Genomic DNA, 19347 nt, shown 5'->3' with positions numbered 1-19347 from the left:
CCACTATATTCTGTCTGTGGGGAGAGGACCCTTATATACCTCTCTCTCTCTCTCTCTCTCTCTCTCTCTACCTCTCTCTCTTCACAAAAGCACGCCCCAAACCCATAGACCCTAGACTTACCGGTCTTTCCGTTCCTCTTGTTTTTCCGGTCTCCCTGGAAACACCGTCGGGAAAACCACCTCCAGTCATCCAGAACCCTGAGGGATAAGAGGACTGCGGAGATTACCAACCAACAGACCGTAAAACATTGGGCATAGCAAAATTTAATACTTTATACAATAAACCACGTTTATTCACCGTTCCGACTGAGTACCTTCGTCCTTCTTATCGCTACACCCACTCCCACAGTGGTGTCAGAAGTGGGATTTTATTGAGCGATAGAGGACAGAATAAAAGGATAAAATGGAAGGGAAACCCACTTTGGAAGATATGATTCAGCAGTTGGCGGAAGGTCAACGTCATCTCCAGTTAGTTTGGGAGGCCCAGCAAAGAGAAGCCAATGAGGATAGGGAGGCACTCCAAAAAGAGTTAAAGAGCCAGTCCACCATCATGGCAAACAATCAGTTAGTACACGAAACAGCCCTCCAAAAACAAACAGACACTATTGCGGCTAGCAAGGTCCATACTAATGTACCCAGCTCGGTCCTCCAAAAATATCAATAAGGGGAGGACTCCGACGCATTTTTTACAAACTTTGAAAGAGTAGCCTCCTCCGCCCAATGGCCTGAAGAACGCTGGGGTCAGTATGTAGCCCTGTTATTAACAGGCATCCTCCAAACCGCCTATGCAACAACCACAATGCTACAGTTGTGGCGAGTGGGGACAGATAGCACGGGTATGCCCTCGCAAGGAGGATAAACCAGAGCCCATGGAAATTGGAATTACGAGGGGAAGAGTCCTATGCACAGGGGGTGTGACCCACGATACAGACAGGAAATAAAAGTGAACGGAAAATCCGTTATAGCCCTCATCGATTCGGGATGTAGCCAATTCGTCATACGAGCCAATGTGATAAACCTGTCAGGACAGTAGACACCACAATGGGTCTCTATATGTTGCATACACGGGGATAAAAGGAATTATCCCCTGACCTCCGTACAGATAGAGTGGGAAGGAAAACAGGACCTGATACATGTGGGTGTTATGGACCGCTTGGTCGAAGAATGTATTCTAGGGACTGATTATATACGCTTTCCGGAACTGTTAAAGGGGGTGAAATCTAGAATCCTGTCAGACTCTTGGTGGGCCGAGGCCCCCTTTTCTGACTCCCATATAGAGAGTAAACCTCAGCGGCATAAACCCACCAAACGGGAGAAGAGACATGTAAAACAACTCTATTGGACCACAGAGAAAGAAAAGAACTTAGGGAAGGTCTTGGCCACTATTCTGCATCCCTCCCCCTCCTTCCGGGCCAGTCAACGGGAGGACCCGTCTCTCCAAAACGCATGGAAGACAGCTAAAACAGAAAGTACCAACGAGGTGGGTCCGTACTTCCTTATACAAAAAAACCTCCTTTACCGAGTCATCAAACAGGACGATGGGGAGAACGACAATTAGTGGTACCCGAACCCTACCGTACACAAGTACTTTTCCTGGCTCACAACCAACTGGGAGGGGGGCATTATGGTAGGGGGAAAACTGAGGAATATTTATTACGAAGATTTTATTAGCCGGGAGTGTATGCCCACATCCGGCGGTATTGTGCCCAATGTCTCAGATGTCAACTAGTAGACCCAGGGACCCAAAGAAAAGCACCCTTACAACCATTACCAATAATAGACGTCCCATTTTCTAGAATTGGAATGGACCTAGTAGCCCTCCTTCTCCCATCCACAAAAGGACACACATGTATTTTAGTTCTTGTTGATTATGCCACTAGGTATCCCGAGGCTATTCCTCTCACTAGCATGACAACTAGAAATGTAGCCCAAGCCATGATTGCCTTCTTTGCCAGGGTCGGGTTTCCCAATGAAATCCTGACGGATCAAGGGACACCCTTCATGTCCTCCTTAATGGCAGATATTTTTAAGACTTTAGGAGTCAAACAAATTAAAACCTCTGTATATCATCCTCAAACGGATGGCTTGGTCGAAAGATACAACCGCACCATAACAACACTACTGAGAAAAACTGTCTCAGAGTCGAGGCGAGATTGGGACCGTAAGCTCCCCTTGGTTTTTTACGCCATATGATCGAATGAACAAGCCTCTACCGGACATAGTCCCTTTGAGCTCGTCTTTGGACGACAACCCTGTAGCCTATTAGATATGGCGGCAGAGATGTGGGAAGAAGAAGGAGAAAGCGAAAAACCCCTATTGGACTATGTACACAAACTTAAATACCAACTACAGACAGTGAGGGAAGACGTACGCAGTCATATGGAAACAGCCCAGAATACACAAAAAAAATACTATGACCGAGGTACAAAAACAAGAAACCTACAACCCAATGACAAAGTTCTTATATCACGCCCCTGTTCTGACAATAAACTATTAGCCAAATGGCAAGGTCCATATACAGTATTAAAATCAGTCTCCTCTGTTACTTACCTCGTGGAACTGTCCAAGACTCCAAAAAGAGTACAAATCTACCATATCAACTTATTAAAAAAATGGGAAGAGCCCTCTATCTCCCTAAACCCTACTGCTACTGGTTTTTTGATAACACTGGAGAAACCTTTAGACATGGAACTATGCCCCACCAACCCGGATGCCTCCCAAGAACGACCCCAGATTAATCCAGACATCACTGACGAACAACTAAAACAATTAGAGAGTCTTTTGACTCAACACAACAACTTTTTCTGGGGGAGACCCGGTAAAACACATTTGATACAACATCATATTAGAACCGCAGAGGGTTAAATAGTACGACTTCGACCCTATTGTATCCCCTAGGCCCGCCGACATCTCATTGAGCAAGAAGTACAGGCCATGTTACAAATGAAAGTAATAGAACCATCTGTTAGACCTTGGTGTTCCCCCGTCGTGCTGGTGCCGAAACCGGATGGTTCTATCCGTTTCTGTATTGATTTTCGCCGTTTAAATGGCATTTCCCTATTTGATACATATCCTATCCCTCGAGTTGACGATCTGCTCGAGAGATTAGGCAAAGCCCAGTACATGTCAACACTTGACCTAACAAAGGGGTACTGGCAAATACCCCTAGCTCCAGCAGATCGGGAAAAAAATGCTTTCTCTACTCCCTCGGGCTCTATCAGTTTATGGTACTCCAGTTTGGCCTCCACAGGGCTCCGGCTACCTTTCAAAGGTTAATGGACCATCTCTTACGACCTTTCTAAAAGTATTCCGCCGCATATCTAGATGATATAGCGGTCTTCAGAGAAACATGGAAGGACCATCTTGACCATCTAAATAGTATTTTCTGTGTTTTACACACAGCCGGTCTCACAGCTAATCCAAAGAAATGCCATCTGGCATATGATCACATAGCATATCTCGGGTACTTTATAGGGAAGGGACAACTCCACCCTCAGAAGAATAAAATAGAAGCTATCCAACAAGTTCCTATTCCCAAGACAAAGAAAGAGCTTTGTTCCTTTTTAGGGTTAATAGGTTATTACTGATGATTTATACCCAGATATTCCACCCTAGCAGCCCTCTTACAGACCTCCTTGAAAAAACCTACCGTCCAAACTATCAACGCTCACAGCTGACCAACTCTCTAGTTTTCAACACCTAAAATCCTGTCTCACTACGGAACCTGTCCTAAGGTGTCCTGATTTTACTATGGTCTTTCATCTCCAAACTGATTCCTCTGACGTAGGGTTAGGGGCAGTGTTGTCCCAACCAGACGAAGATGGCCATAACCACCCCATTGTGTTCATTAGTAGGAAACTATTGGCCAGAGAACGTAATTATCCGGTAATCGAACGTGAATGTCTTGCTATCAAGTGGGCCATTGAGAACCTACAATACTATCTCTTGGGTCATCCTTTCATTTTGTACACTGACCATGCTCCCCTGACTTGGTTGGCTTCCAATAAGAACACCAACTCCCACATCCTCAGGTGGTTTATGGAACTCCAACCCTTTTCTTTTCAGGTTCGTCACATTCCGGGCGCTCTCCAATGTACTGCGGACTATTTATCTCGGTTTCCTGTACCTTCGGAACTGTATCAGTCCCGACCTTGGGATGGGGTGTGTAGCCGGGAGTTGAACTCCCCGGCTACATCGGATAGAAAACCGGGAGCGGAATGCCGCTCTACCGACCCCTGCGGACTAGAAAATTATGATATCGGGAATCCAGATGGCCGGATTCCTGAAAACATACCTGCAAGATGCAGAGACGAGGAAACGATCGCCGAAGCTGGGAACCCGGATATCCGGGTTCCCGATAGTGTAAAAATGGACGACGTACTATGCGCGCTGCGCCCGTTGAAAACAAGGGACGCCGATGTAGGAGGGACGGAAGGAGGCAAAAGGAAGGAGACGGTCCACGAAGAAACGCCGACGGAGGTGCAGACGACCACCGGCCCAGAAGATACTGCTATGGGATAGAAGGGTCCCAAGGAGCTTGAACGCCGCCACATCCCCGGAGGGACATGGCTAAGTCAGGTACGGTCCTGCTTAAAGGACAGCCTTCGTTATATGGTAGGGAGGGAGGGGGCTGGTGGAGAAGAGAGGAGAGGAGGAGAAGGGGTGGGGGGAGGGAGATAAGGAGAGGAGAGGGAAGGGGTTGAGAAGGGCACCTGAGCACCATTTATGGGCACAGAGAAAAAGAGAAGTTAATAAACCAAGTACAACCCACAGAGGTGACTTCACTGGACGCCTGAACCTACTATCACCACTATATTCTGTCTGTGGGGAGAGGACCCTTATATACCACACTCTCTCTCTCTCTCTCTCTTTCTCTCTCTCTCTCTCTCTCTCTCTCTCTCTCTCTCTACCTCTCTGTCTTCACAAAAGCACGCCCCAAACCCATAGACCCTAGACTTACCGGTCTTTCCGTTCCTCTTGTTTTTCCGGTCTCCCTGGAAACACCGTCGGGAAAACCACCTCCAGTCATCCAGAACCCTGAGGGAGAAGAGGACTGCGGAGATTACCAACCAACAGACCATAAAACATTGGGCATTGCAAAATTTAATTCTTTATACAATAAACCACATTTATTCACCCTTCTGACTGAGTACCTTCGTCCTTCTTATCGCTATACCCACTCCCACACTTCCACAACTCTATTTTCTATGGCAGCTGTCCTGAGGTGGGGGAACAGTCTGTTCGGTAGTGACATGGGTTCCATTTGTGCTGCATTGAAACTCAACATTTTTCATAGTTTGAAAGGAAGAAGTGCACTTTATTCTAACAATATAAAAGCTCTGGAAATGTTTGAGATTACTCAGAATAGGGATTCTCCTTTTCCAAAACTTTTTTGTTTTAAATTGATAAAACAATAATTGTACACACTGAGTAGTAAAAGGGATATCGTGCACAATTCATAGAATGTAAGGCATGAGTTTATAATAAAAAGTAGCATCAGTAAAAAAAAAAAAACCTTATCTCCTATCGATCTACCACATGGAGTAAGGAGAATTATTCTGCTATTAATTTCAAATTTGACCCCATTACTAGTTATCATAGGATTTTGGAAAGATACACATAATACCGAAAGGTTCTGTGATCTTTGTTTATCTCATGTTCAAAATTCAAATCATGTGCTCTTTGTATGACCTGCCCTTCATTTAGCACATCATCACTTTCTCAGACAGATCTTTTGGAAATGTAATGTTGGCAGTTAAGTACTGTCAATGTTTGTTTGCCCAAAATCTTTACCTATTTTTTTAAATGTGTTTTAAGTTTTGTATGTACATAAGTAAGCAGAAGACAGCAAACATTTGTATGTAAACACAAGTTTTATCACACGTTACATGCAATATGTTAAAGTTGCATGCTCTATAAATATAATGGTATTACTACACTTTATTACTTGAATGGGCAGAACAGCTTATTTCATGCTTGCAGTTATTTGTCTGGTTGGCTTTTTACCTGCTCAGTTGCACTTTTTAATCCTGTGTATTTTAATATAGAGTGCATTGCTTTGTGTGTTGTTCCTGCGCATTGAATAAAATTGCTTGAATAGCATGCTTCGAGCATTTGCACTATTCAGTCTCTTGCACTTATAATAGAGTACTGTATTTAGCACTGATAGTGCACATTTGTTCTTAGACTACTTTTAATTTTGCCTGGCTCCCCTATCTAAATGTTTTTAAATTCCTGTTATCACTGCATTATTTTTTTCCCTACCTTGCATGGGCCATTATTCTTCCAGCCCCTCATTGCACTTCAATGATTCCGAGTCAACATCATTATAGGCTGTAGCTCTGCCTAAACTAAAAGTTTTTGGTTGGCTTAACAACCTTGTTTTTCTATCATTGTGAACCAACAAAATGCCCAGAGTTATATTTTTGATAGAAGATACTGCAGTGCTAACCAAAGTGTAGTGCTGTATGGCCTATGCATTTTTTTGATTAATCAGATTGAGGGGAGGTGTATCAGGCAACTAAAAAATGTACAGTGTTTTTTTCGACCCTCACTGACCACCAATGGTGCTGGCTCAAGTGTTGCAGCAGGGGAGGAGACAGTTGAAGGGGTTGCTCATAAGGGGGCGTTAAGGGGATACCAAAACTGTGTGCTCTTCATTTGTGCAGCCATCACCATCTCTGGATAGGGCTGTACCAGGCTCTAGCATGCACGAGGGCCAAGCCGGACAACCTTGTCCCACTCACCCCCTCTCCCAACCTTCCACAATGCCCGCGTATGTGAGCCTGTACCTTTGACAGTAGGATATCTGGTTTCCTGGGTGGCTTCCGGGCATGGTGATTTCAGCAGCTTCACTGGTCTACACCTCTCCTCCGCCCACTGCTTTTCTCAGTCTTCTCTTGGACAGCTTGAAGGAATCCCTCTCCTTCTGCTCTGGTCACGACTTCTTCCTTTCTTGCTCCCCATGCCGCTCCTGACCGACTTGCTTCATCCATGAGTTGAAGCAGCACTTTATACCCACTTCCAAGGGCCCACAGTTGGGTTGACACCACTTGGCAGCATAAGGATTAGAGCAAGCAAAGTCCAGGTGCTATAGCGGGGTGAGTTGAAGTATTTTGTGTCAGTGAGACTTCATAAAATAAGGGATCAGTCAGCAGGCCCTTAGAGTCATTCTAGGTTCTGAGTTATAGAGATGCAGGTCCAGTCCCTCTCACTCCCAGGCAAGAGGGCAACAGGCAGCAGGTAAGCACAGCAAAACAGGAGTCCAACAGAGTAGGATCTCAGCAAAGTGGCAGTCTTTGTAGCATGTTTAAAAGATAGGATGGGTCAAATGAGTCAAAGGAAAGGATGCATATGTGAAAGGATACATGGGTGAGTATTAGGTAAATGGTAGGATGGGTGGAAGGATGATGGAAAGAAAGGATGGACACTGAATGGATGGGTAATGAATTGGACATTTTGGTTAAAGACTGGATGAATAGAAAGTAAAGCTTAAATCATAGTTGCTATGAGTGACTATAGTAGGAAGAACGAAAGGATGATTGAATAATTTCTTGGATGAATAAACAAGGGAGCTCTTCTGGAGATGGGCATGCTGATCACCTACTTGTCTTACTTTGTTTTATGTTTATCAAAGCTATGATTGTGGAGGGTATTTTTATTTGTGCCCTAATCCCTTGACCCACTGTATTTGTTAAGCGAGGCAGATATGTATCCCACCCATCATCATTCATCAACCCCCTCCCTGGCCATGGCATGTCACCACCCATGACTGTAGAAGTGCAGTATGGTTAAATTCCTGACTGCAGTGTTGGCTGTGCAAGGTGTGTCTGCTTCAGTTTATGCAACATTTACAAAGTGTTCAATGCATTACAAACAGAAACACAAGGTGTGTTTCCCTTCTCCTATTCAGTCACCTACGTTTTTCTGTCTGAGTCTACCAAAAATATTGAAAAAAGCATTCTTGGCATGTGCCACATGTATATGGCCTTGTGAAATGTTTCCAAAATATATAACACATTTATTTTATGCTTGTTCGTATTTTTCCCATTAGACTTGCATCTATACAGTGACTGAATAAGCCAAAGCGTAGGCACATTATAAATCAATGATGTCACATCCCTCTATCCTATAGCAAAAACTCTACCTACCCCCCCTAATCCCTCTGCCTTACTCTGCAGTACAGTAAGTCAAGTTTCCTTTCCAGACTGCCCAGGGAATTAATTTGTTGGACATAATTTGTGGTGGTGAGCAAGGCCAGTGAGTAAAGTGGGATTAGTAAATGCCTGATTTGATTTCCAATTTGGTGGAAACAACAAGGTTTGGTGGAGACGAACGTGCCAAATACAATCTATAGTGCCGGTTCCTTTCCCTGTAGTACAGTGCATAGAATTCCCGACTAACAGCAGCCAGTTTAATATATCCACATTTTATGTGTGACATGTGTGACGTAGTATCTTATTTATTATTCATCTGCCTCTGTGGAGTCAGGGTAGAAACTAAGTGAAAGGCATTTAGAAAAGATTATGGCCATTGAAATTAAAGCTAAATAAATGTCAGCTACAGCTGTCCCAGCTGCAGACAGTAGCAAAGCACTGACTACAATGCCTCCATTAATTTTAAACAACATGTTGTTCTCCATAGTGCATAATGCCTCACTCATAAATGAGAGGTAATACATGTTTATGTTTCCACTAAAAGTGTCTGTTTATTTACTAGAAAAGCCTTTAAAAGAAAAAAGTCCTAACACAGTTTTTTTAATCATGTGTTATTCTTCCTTATTTTTTCAACCAGACAGTCAGTGCTTTTTATGTGAGGCATGTGTATGTAAACAAATACAATTGGCCCTGTGACTCACCCAATCATAATCACATCACATTCCAATGTCCCTAGGGGACCAGCAATGTACTGCTGCTGTGCCAACCACTAATTACTTTTAAAGAAGTGTTTGCTCAAAGCATTGCTTACAGTTTGACTTCTTTATTTTTGTTTTTCTCAATATAGCTACTCCTGCTGGTTGACCAATACCACACACCAGCCTGGAGATAGCGGCCCATCAGCGGCGGCAGAGGCTGAAGGCTATACAGGCCAAATACCAGCGTCTGGTGGTCCTGGAGGATAAAGAGACAGAAATAGCTGCCTCTGACCCAGGACCCAGTTCAGCAGCACGCCAATCCCAGCCTCCCAGCCATTCCATTGCTGGCACCGCCTCCAGCTCTTAGGGGCCCTGATTACACCTGCTGCCGCCTGCCTGTTCTGACAGGGCATTACTCCATTGCATCCTGCAACGGATGAACCGTAGAGAGGGCCTGCTCACTAGGATCGAGCAGAGCCTAGACAAGCTTTAGACCCAAATAGAAAAGGCCATCTTCTGAGCCCCTTTTTAAATTTTGAGTTTGGTGTGAGGGACTTTTGAGGGTTGAGAGGGCGAGAAGAGAGTTGGCACTGGGATTCAATTTGGACTGTTGTTGGACTTTTTGGGGAGGGGACTATTTGTTTGGGGAGAGGGATGGGCCTGTTGTGGTTGGAAAGGGTGGGTTTTCTATTTGTTCAAAATAAAAGGACATATGTTACTTAATTTATGCCTCAAATGTTTATTCTGCAGTTTTAGTCTGCACTGTTGTCTTTTACTGAAGCCTGTTTTTTAAATCTGCAGGAAAAGTGTGTGTCATTTACCTATACCCTTGCTCTACCGCTTTATGTGACTATATTGACCACTAGGGGATGATTGCCATTGCCTATTTTGCCTACAAAAACCTAGATACAGACAAACAACATCTTCTACAGTAGAAGTTAATTACTAACTAAACAAGTTCACTTCAATCCGTAGTTCTTCTCCTACCTGAATAGATTAAGTGAGGGTTGATGCCTCATTCTTCTTACTGCAAGCTTTTCCCAAGGTGGCTTTGTATCTTAACTTAAGGGGGTAGTAGTAGTGGCAGGATAACATGCTAACAGGGAAGACACTTCCACTTATGCGAACTCCAACTGCAGGATTAAAGAAAGGGTGATCCATCACTGTAAACTGGATTGAAAGAAAACAAAGAGTTAGTGGGTCATATATTATATCATAACTTTAGGAAGACTAGACTACCACAATGACAGTAATTGATACACAACAAGGAAGAACTGATATGATGATAAAAAATAGCATATCAACATCTTCTGAGTAGTGAGGAGCTACTATTTAAAAACGAAACTTAGGAAATGAAATCCTTTAGTCAGTAGAAGTGGGCTCAGAGTCAGGAGATGTTGGACAAGATTAAGCACTTACACAACACACTACACAAGACGTTAATGATGTTGTGAGGTCGGTGTCGAATATTGCTTAGTAATAGAATGTCATGCAGTGAGTTGGTGTTGCTTTCACCGCATCCACCACAGCACATGTTAGGGGCTAGATGGAATGGGAAAAGGGATTTTGAGAAAGGTGTGACAAAGACAAACACAACACTAAAGAAACCACAACAATATTTGTCAGATGCTGAGCAGCACACCATCATCAATCTGTTGTGGAAGAAAACAATGCAGGGATAATTATGACACAGTTCAGTTAAATGCATTGCAAACAGTCCTTCTGCCCCAGAGAGACCCAAGATAGTATATCTCTAAATGTTATGTCTTCTAGGTTTGAAAGTTATGAGGATTGAAGTTCAACCATCCAGTTCTAAAAATATGATTGTTAAAAGGAAAATGATACTATATTGTCAATGTGCGTGGTGAATGTCCTTCACTCTTGGTTGCCTGGGTGAACCTGTCTAGTAGGTAATTTTGAGTATTGCGCTTTCACCAAGTTTTATTTGTGCAGGAGAGGACTAGGAGAAGGCCTGCATATTAAAAAAAGTAACTGTATTATGAAGTAAAAGAGAAGGACAAAGTGAAGCAAGGTAAGCTTCAAGAGAAGTCAGGAGTGTACCAAGAAGACTCAGAGACAGAGAAAGAACATAAAGAGTAGTTTCACTTTTGAGCCAGCAATGAAGCAAACACACACTCAGCAGTATTTCCCAAATCAATGCACCTCTTTCCAGTCCACAGAGCTGAGTAAGTGCTACGCCTCTGAGTCCTCACCATCATCGTGGTTTCTCTTTGAAGTTAATCACATTTTCCTTCTAGATGTTCAGGTAGTCCCACCATCATTCTTTCCACCCGCATTCTCCTAATTCTGAGTACCTACGTCCTGGTCCCGAACCAAGCAAGGTAGACCTGTGTGGTGCACGGATATTAAAGAATAAATAGGGAAACAGAATTGTAGTAGTTTGTGTAAATTTGTGTTTGGTAACTAAAGTAACTGTTATGGTCTCTGAGGAACAAGAAAAAAGGAATGAATACTGCAGATACATTTCACTAAGTTTGAAAGACCAATCACTTTCAGGAAAAAATTATAACTCATCAGACCCCAAATATTGCAAATTATTCAAAACAAGGTTACAAATGTGCTGAACTCATTTCCCTCACTGCCACCCACCACATCAGTCATCAATCACAATCACTCATAATATTGCCACTCATTAGTACAATAGTTAGTAGTTACCTCTTCCAATCCAAGCACGATGATTGGTACAAAATGTTATCTCCTCTTTGATGATAGCAACACATTGGATTGTTTCAATGGCAATTTTTGCAATGGCACTGACAGTCTTTTAGTCAATGATCTTCTGGGGCAGATAGGCTGGAAGATGTAAAAATCAAAAAAGGATGGGCAGTGGCATGTGAGGGAGGCAGGCATTGTCTCAAAGGTCTTGAAGGGAATGTGGGGGCTTCTACACTACACACAGGTCTAACTCCAATCTGGTCATGTATGTGACTATTAAAGAGGGTGGGGAGGTATAAATCGGACACAAACAATGGTCCACTATTTATTTATTTATTTATTTTGCAAAGTAATAAAGAAAGAAAAAAGTTCAATGAAAAATTATTAAAAAGTTCTATGGTGGCACTGGCATACTCAGTCCAAGAAGTTGAGTTTGTCCACAAACTCAGGTGGTTCACCCAGACGTTGGTTAGCAAACACACTTGATTCTGACCAATCATCCTCAGCCTCCTCCTGTGGAGTTTCAGGAACATTGTAATCAGGTGGCATGAAAATGCTTGTTCATTTTGATCATGTTTAATCTCTCCACATTCTGAGACCAGAGACTGGTCCTACTCACTGTGACAACTGCACCAGCTGCACTGAACACACATGCAACAGACACACTCGCAACAGGACAAGCCAGACACATTATTTCCAGCCTGCTGAGCTCTGGTCATTGGCATATCTACCCATACCAATACATGAATGGGTTTTGGATTGCATACACCTCTTTTGGGTCATCCGGGTACTCCTGGAACATACTCTGAAGTGTTGTTGCTATTGCTACTTGCTCAACCTCTTATGCCTTTGCATCTGCACTGGAGTTAAGACCTGCTACTTGAAAGCAAGCCAATGAGAGGTTGGGTCTGATTCTCCTGATTCTGTTGTTGCCAGAGTTCTTGTTGCTGGTGTTGGCTGCTGTGAGTCAAGACTGCCCTCTCTGGAAGTTGAAGGTGGCTCCCCAGTACTGCAGAGTGGGACTCTAAATTCCAGCCATTCCTCTTCCATTTCTCTGGCTTGCTTAACAATCCACTTCTTGTATTTTGAAACGTCACCTTCAGAAAAAGGAATGAAAGTGGGAAGAATATTTTTAGTGCCACGTAGGGTGGCACATATGTACTCTTTGGACTTGATAATGTAATTTTGCAGCCTTGCATTACATGTTAAGCGATAGCTTTGGCTCTAAGTTTTCATTCACACTTCCAAGTCTGAATCTTTTAGACACCTTCTTTAGCTGCTCTTGTAGCAGATGCAACAACGGGATAGCTGAGCCCATTGTACTGTCCTTCTTGCTAACTTCCCATGTGAAAACCTCAAAAGGGAGCAGCATTTGTGTCAGGCATTTGACTAGGCCCCAGTTGTCCGCACCCATGGTTATAGCTTTCCCAATTGCATCCCCGCCTGTCAGAATGACATAGTCATTGATCTGTCTGTACTGCTCAAATAGATGTTGCAACACATAATAGATTGAGTTCCAAAGTGTTGACACCTCCTGTTTCAGGGCTTTAGCTGGTACTCTGTTACCACGTGAATAACCTGCAACTGCTTCCAGGCTTTAAAAGAATGGCTGGAATGAGTGCAGATTTATCTGCAGGTGGTAAGTATGTTGCTGACTATGTTTTCTTTTTTGTGAAAGTCTTGCACAACCAGGTTGATGCAGGGCACCAAACACAGGACTCTGTAATAGCCACCATCTGCCGTGGCCTTGACTATGTTACGATGTACTGTGTATGTTACTGCCATTGTCTGTGGCAAAAAATGCAATTTAGTGACCTCTGGGTAACAGCCATTCAGGCACCTTCCTATTAAAATTGTCCAATATATTTCTCCATGGCGAACATGGACACAGTTACATGCCACCAAACACTAAATTCTTTAGGGCCAAGGTGTGAAGATAGCTTTTGCTTTGCAATTTATGCGTGAATTACGGGCAGTGAAAAGCACAACGGGTGCTGTCCATGCTCCCGATGCACCGCCACATTGCTGCTTACTCAATTATGATCCGGCCTCAATGTTAAAGCCCTGTTCCCCGTGGGGAACTCCGAATAGGGCTGGTGGGCAGAAAATCAGCGTAGCAGGCTTCTGTGCGAATGAGTCGGCAGGGGGCCTCTGCTGCCCACCAAACTAATACTGAGGGTCTCAGTGTGTAATGATGCACATGTAATCAGTATGATAATGCTGAGGCACCCGTTGAACATGTATACCAATATCCTAAAGACATAGGCTTTCACCTTTTTTTTAAAAAAAATTCCTGTGTAAGTGAAAAACACAACAAATATTTCACAGTAATTGGCTCAAAGAAAAGCAGTGATACAAACACGTAACAGATCATAAATTTCCTAACTCTTTAATTTCTATTCAAACATATCAATATTCCCCCCTCTAATCGTAAGTAATTCCCCTTTCCCTTCAGATTTAGAAAATGTGAGTCCATTCCCTTTAAGGTTCACTGAACAGTCAGATAGTGATCCATGTAATCTCCATAGTCCATTGAATTTAGTCTTAAGTGTTCCTCCAAAGCTTTTCGTAGCCTTCTACTTGAACAAAATATCCAAAATCCTTACAACGACCTCACAGCCAACACGTGTTTCGTCGCTTGACTTCTTCAGGGCTGGAATGTAGTCGCTTCTTATAACAATATATCTAGATCCCAAAAATCATCAAAAACAAAACACACTCAATGGAGTCATGATTAAATCAAATCAAATCAAAGAGACACACCCCGTCCAACATTTAAAAAATACCATTGATCCAAAATGGCACTTAGTACTCCACGACCCATTACATTGATTAGTATCCAATGACCCAATCATAGCTCAGAAAAACACATTATTATTTCATAAAAGCACCCATAGTGATGATAGTCCCTACACATGCAACCAAGAACACCATAGTGTGCATAAATAAATCGAAAATCTAAGAGGTTACATAAAATGAAAAACGGAAGTGAATCAACAAGAATAAGAATGAGATGTGAACCATTTACTGTCACGTTATATTTAAAAACCACAAAATTACTAACCCAATCCAAAACATCCAATCAAACTTTACCTCCAAAGAAATGTATTCCAAACTTTATGACCTTAGACAGACTGCGGACCCACAATCAATGGTTTTCGGAGGAATGCCTCCTCAATAAAGCACCACTCCAGACGCTGTCCTCCACTCTATAAACAAACATAGTATAAGCCTTGACATTAACAGAGAATCAAATATAGTACCTTGTGTAAAAACGATGATTCTCTCCCCAGGCGCCTGCCAAAATCATCAAAGCCTCTGTATATCCCCTCAGACGGACGCGTGAACAGTAAAAATTATTTTATCTAAGAAAAAAGGGAAAAAAATATAAATACAAGTAGATTGAACAAAATCACAGAAAAAATTACATATACAATATGCGCCAAATACATTAAATTAAACAGTCCTAAGACTGAGCTATAATAAACATCCCAATAGATAGAGTCTTGGTTCTAGGTACCACTTTCTCAACATGGAGAGTACATTATAAGCACAAACATTACATGTACACAATAATTTAAATCCCAGAGGGATCTCATTATTGACACAATTGCCTTCTCATAAGTACAGTCTTGACTCTAAGTACCATCTTTACCAGAATTAAGAGTACATTAAAGGCACATACATATTTGCAGATAATTTATATTCCAAAGTCATCTCATTGTTAGCATTATTACCTACAAGACCATTGTTATTCGAAAATTTCAATTTTTTAATTTTTTTGTTTATATAGTGACAAAAGAAAATAACACGACTAAACTCCTTCCGTCTTAATACATGTCATATTTAAATTCATAGCACAAATAGTGTAATCCCTTACCGACCCCAAAATTGTGTCCGAGTCTAAGGGCCAGATGTACGAAGGGTTTTGCGACTGACAAACGGTGAAAAACGCCATTTGCGAGGCGCAAAAGCCTCTCCGCTATGCAGAAATGCATTTTGCGAGTCGGATCTGACTCGCAAAATGCATATCCGACTCGCAAATAGGAAGGGCTGTTCCCTTCCTATTTGCGACTCGCAATGCTATGAAATTTCGCGGTCGCAAATGAAATCACAGTTACCATCCACTTGAAGTGGATGGTAACCCACTCGCAAACGGGAAGGGGTCCCCATGGGACCCCTTACCCTTTGTGAATGGACACAAAAATATTTTTTCAGAGCAGGCAGTGGGCCAATGGACGACTGCCTGCTTTGAAAAAAAATGAAACTAAAGGTTTTAGTATTTTTTTCCAAGTGCAGCTCGTTTTCCTTTAAGGAAAACGGGCTGCACATGGAAAGAAATAAACTGCTTTATTAAAAAGCAGTCACGGACATGGTGGTCTGCTGTCTCCAGCAGGCCACCATCCCCGTGAGTGCCCATACTCGCAATGGGGTCGCAAACTGTGACCCACCTCATTAATATTAATGAGGTGGGTCTTTGCGACCCCATTGCGAGTTGCAGAAGGTGTCTGAGACACCTTTCTGCATAGCAAATTGAGACTTGCAATTTGCGAGTCGCACGGACTCGCAAATTGCAAGTCGCAATTTTAAACCTATCTACATCTGGCCCTAAGTCCCCAGAAAGTATTCCAATTCCCTATCTGAATTCAACCCATCTTCCACTGCCCTTAAGCATAGTATTCACATTGCTTCCCTCCTCCGTAGTGTCAATTCCCTATTCCCCCCCTTGGGTCCTTCAGTACCTGTTCACAAAAAAAAAAAAGTTAAACCGGTTCTTGTTCTTTGAGACTCACAGTTCATCATATGTACCACCAAAGGATATCTAGTATCCTGTTGTAGCAAAGCTCTTGCATGTTCCCCTGTTATGATTTTTAAAGGTCGAATTGTACTCCCTACATAAAATCATCCACACTTACAAACAATTATATAAACCACAAAAGAAGTGTTGCAGTTCATAGTCGACCTAATAGTGAATATTTCACCCAATGAGTTAGAGAATTCTTTCTTCCCATGACAAGCCCATTTACAGAGTCCACAATCTCCAAATTTATAGAAACCTATTCTCTGTGCTGACAGCCAATTGACTTTGGAGATAGTTCTGGGGAAACTGGGGTTGAGAATTCAGCCTGACAACTGGTCCTCATGTTTGCCTTCAGGTGGATAGTGTGGAGAACACTTCACTGCAAAGCTCGTCCAACCAATTGCAGAACAGTGTGATGCAGCGCTGGACCAGCTACTCTGGGTCCAGCTTCCCATTGTAGAATTTGTGCAATTGGGTGATTGTGGTCATAGGGTCCCTCCTGCCTAAACATGTCCGGAATAGTAGCCTGAACCTTCTGTTTTTGTAGGGCCACTGATGCAGGAGACTTTGAGATGAAAATGATGGTAGACTCAATGGTGCGTTGTGGTGCAGTCACCATATGCTGTGGTGTATTCACCTGACTGTGAGTCTTCCTGTGCCATTGTGAGGTCACTAAGGGGGGTGATTCTGGCACACTCCTGGGGACACATTTGCTTTGCTTGAAGATGTCACACTCTTCTACCTCACCTTTCATCGTGATTTGACCAGTTGTTGCAGATGTTTCCCAGCTCTCCACACCTTCACCACCGCAACCACATTCAACATTTTTTTTAAGTACTCCTCCTACTGCATTGTGTGATGTTTTTTTCATATGGGTCGTCTGGCCTCCAGTGCTATAATGTGAACCAGGTTTATCTCGATGAACACTTGCGAGGCAAAAGGAGAATATCTCAATGATCTCCTCCTGTTTGCTAATTGTAAAAATGTCCCAAACCAAGGGGAAGTACTTACTTACTGGGCCACTGCCAATGCCTGAAGAAGAATTGGAGGGAGGTTGGTGTGTCGATTGCCTCTCTTCAGTGCATTCTTCTACTGAGGTACAGGTTTGTGCAGGTCTCTGCTGGGGCCTCACAAATATTGGAGCTGGTAGTGCTGCCTGTGCTACGTCCCTCAAAGCAGATTGGATAGTAATCTGAGTCTCTTCTTGCCAGCTTCCACAATGATTGGCTTGTCATATCCATTCTTTGCACCATTATCCCCTTTCATGATTCTAAGGCTATCTGGAACTTTTCTTTTCCCTTGCCTCTCCTGGTATCTCCCAGACTTTGCCAGGGTCCACTACATGTCACTATCATCGTCATCAGAAGTAGTGCTTGTAGAAGATGGTGGAGTAGTACCTTTCCTTTTTCTTTTTGGAGATCTGGGGTCCATTGCTGCTAAAAAAAGAAGTTCTTGCTCAGAAGGTAGCTCAAACTTCTGTTCTGCTCTAACTGTGGGAAGATCTACCATTGTTGGCTGTGGCTGCTGTCCCCTTTACTCTATATCCAAAAATGATTGGTATTACCTTGAGAAAGGATCAAATTAAATGTCACTGCTCATCGCCGTCACCATGATTGCAGAGGCTATCTCACTGACAGGCATGGTCTTGAGCTTAGGATGTTGTGGTGCTGTAGAGGTGGGAGTGCTGCTCCCGGGTTCCTTCCCAGAGGCCAGTGTGGCAGGCACATGTCTCCAAAAACAGGTTGTAGTCAGCACATCATTGGTGGAAAGCTGTTTCTTCTCACCGCCCTCTGTCTTGGGAGCAATGTTCTTTGGGGTCATCTTAAAGCTATCAGATGACAGTGGCACTAAGCTGTACAAGTGGAAGAGATTGGACGACTAGCTATACAGGCTTTCTCTTTGGCAGCACTGTGGGTGATGCAACATTTCTTCTCATGTGAAACCTAAAGCAACCAAGTAAGAAAAACATGTAGTTGGTGAAACGTGGTATTGTACAGACAAATGCAATATTTGTGTGGTTGGTTACTTATGTATTAAATACCAATGTAATCAAACATTGTAAAGTCAAACCACCCCACCACATCAAAACATTTCAATTCAAATCAGGCAGCACAACACACAGCTATAGCTCTTTGCTTTATCTCCATCTGTTTTAAAGGAGACACCTGTGGTAGTCAGAGAGAGGTGTATGAGTAAATGGAATAATCCTTAAAAAACATTAGTGACAATCCAAGTTACAAGTCAAGGAAAAATGGATTAATCATTAAAAAAATTAACTAGGCTGCTGAGTTGTCTGCAGTGCACTACAGCCAGGGTGTCCAGGAGGAGATGGAGTTCTTATACATCTAAAGAAACTGAATGCTGTAGTACAGCTGTGCACTTTTGGTTAACACGAAAATCAACTGAGCTATAATAATAAAATATTTCACACCAACAACAATACACATTCCAATGTCATCAAATATTAATTAACAACATATACAATTTTTGCCAAAAAAAATGAAATGCAAAAAATAGCCAATATTTCCAATTTAATCTAATGCGTTCCTGTGCTAAATAGCTTTAAAAACATTTACCACTGAAACATTTATTTCATGCACTGATGAGTACTAGTATTAGGACTACTGGCTAGATGGCCCTTTGGAAATCTAGGCAGCATAGTAAAATAGTATTGCACATTTTACAAAAATGTAGAAACAGAGCTGTGCAACAATTTTCCTTTAAAAAAGGGGAAAAATCAATGAAATGCAAAATAAATAATAATTAGGCTCGTACTTAAACTCCAGGCCACCCACCCCTATGTTTTTTTCAAAACAAATTAAAGTACAAAGAAACACTAGTGCATGCCCAAGCAAACAAAACACCTTTATTCAATAGATATATCCAGGAGTTAAAGAGAGATCCTTCCACCTTGAAATCCAAGTGAAAAGTCACCAGAAGATAGACAAAGCACTAGGAGGAGTCTGCTTGACAGGAACAGGAAATTGGAGTCTCTGGGATACTTCCTTCCTGTTTT

The sequence above is a fragment of the Pleurodeles waltl genome, chromosome 3_1 (assembly GCF_031143425.1).
Source record: "Pleurodeles waltl isolate 20211129_DDA chromosome 3_1, aPleWal1.hap1.20221129, whole genome shotgun sequence".
Classification (NCBI taxonomy): Eukaryota; Metazoa; Chordata; class Amphibia; order Caudata; family Salamandridae; genus Pleurodeles; species Pleurodeles waltl.
The sequence above is the reverse complement of the archived record's forward strand: the minus strand, read 5'-3'. Positions refer to the sequence as shown.